Here is a 1,482-nt window from a genome sequence, read left to right as displayed (position 1 = left end):
GTCTCATACATATCAACCAAGTCAAGATGACAACAATCAAAATGAATCACAAAGGAATGATAGTTATATATCATCATCAATCTAGGTAATTATTATAATTTAAGTACATTTTTTCCCCAAATTTGCCTACAAGTTTAACTATTGTTTAATTGACCTAGGGTGAGGGCTCAACTATCCCAAGTTTAACTATCATTTATTTTTGTCATCTAATTGAGAGAATTGATATGCTTGACTTTGATGGGAACTTTCAATAACCCCACATTTATTATTTTCCCATGGTTGTCAAAGGAGATTCCTCATCACTGTGCAAGGTAGATTGTAGTGTAGGGTTGGTGTATACTGATTCAATAACCAACAGATAGTAGATTTCCTTATAAATTGTAGGAAGCTCCTTTTTTCTTGATTCAGTATGGCAGAATATGATTTTAATTTAAGATATACCATAAAGATTGTTTTTGGTGAATATCTAATTCAGTGTATATGTGTACAAATAGCATATGTTAGAGCTCAAAGAACACCTATGGTTCTAAATTCTAACAAGAAAATTTGTAGTTTTAGAAACTTTGTTAGGCTTCAAAACTTACTTATATTATGTTACAATGTTTACAAAAGTTAGAATCATAGATTCTTTATAAACTTACTTATATTATGCTACCTGTATATATATACACTCAAGGTAACCAATTTTCTTTTACTTTCATTTACTACTATCCAAACATTCTACTTTTTTACCTAATTGTTAAAAGGTAAACTGATCCGTGTTATTTCTATCAACTTCTTTAACCCAAGATAATAAAAAATAACCCTTGTTATCATCTCTGATAATAGGAGATAATATAAATTCGCCAACCTCCACCAATAGATAACAGCACCTTCAGATTAATATACCAAGATATTATTTAAACTAAAAATTTGTTGGGCGATCTTAAAAAGAACAACCCTCCAAAAATAGGCGTATGCCGCAATAAGCGGCGAGCACACGGTATTCTTTAGTAAAAGGCGAAAGAATAGTTCGCTCTGTGCCCACCGCACAGCTCCGTGCCTTTCAATACTGCTTGAGCTTATATTTATATTACTCTGTTGGGCGTTGCTTTCAGTTCGTAACGGATGTGGGATTTACTCATCTCTAGCTTCTGCAATTCTTCTGCCAATTCACACACTTCACCACGTTTCCCCTTTTGAAAAATAGTTGCAGAGTTTCCCCTTATTGTTCATGCGTTATCTTTGATAAAACACAGTACCCTTTAAACTCAACACAATGAATTTCTCCCTCATTGAAGTATTTCTTCCCAAAACTATCATTTTCATGGCCGAATTTATGCAATGAAAATGGTTTTCGAAAATCCTTGTTTGCCTCTTCGTTCAAAGAAATATAAATGATAACCATCTTAAGTTCAAAACAGATTTCAAGAGACATAACTGTAGGCGATGCCTTCAGTAACAGTAGACCCTGAAAAAAGAACCAGACCGGTGCCATGAAAC

The 1,482-nt window shown here is 33.3% G+C and overlaps 1 non-coding gene across 1 annotated transcript; it reads right to left on the bottom strand.

The window, feature by feature from the left end:
- Positions 1-920: 920 nt before the first annotated feature.
- Positions 921-1,036, bottom strand: LOC128034215 (U5 spliceosomal RNA). The gene has a single exon (XR_008190346.1). It is a non-coding gene; the product is annotated as a U5 spliceosomal RNA (small nuclear RNA).
- Between the last annotated feature and the right edge of the window lie 446 nt (positions 1,037-1,482).

The sequence above is a fragment of the Gossypium raimondii genome, chromosome 10, assembly GCF_025698545.1.
Source record: "Gossypium raimondii isolate GPD5lz chromosome 10, ASM2569854v1, whole genome shotgun sequence".
Lineage (NCBI taxonomy): Eukaryota > Viridiplantae > Streptophyta > Magnoliopsida > Malvales > Malvaceae > Gossypium > Gossypium raimondii.
Note: the sequence above shows the minus strand (reverse complement) of the source record. Positions and strands in the feature narration are given on the sequence as shown.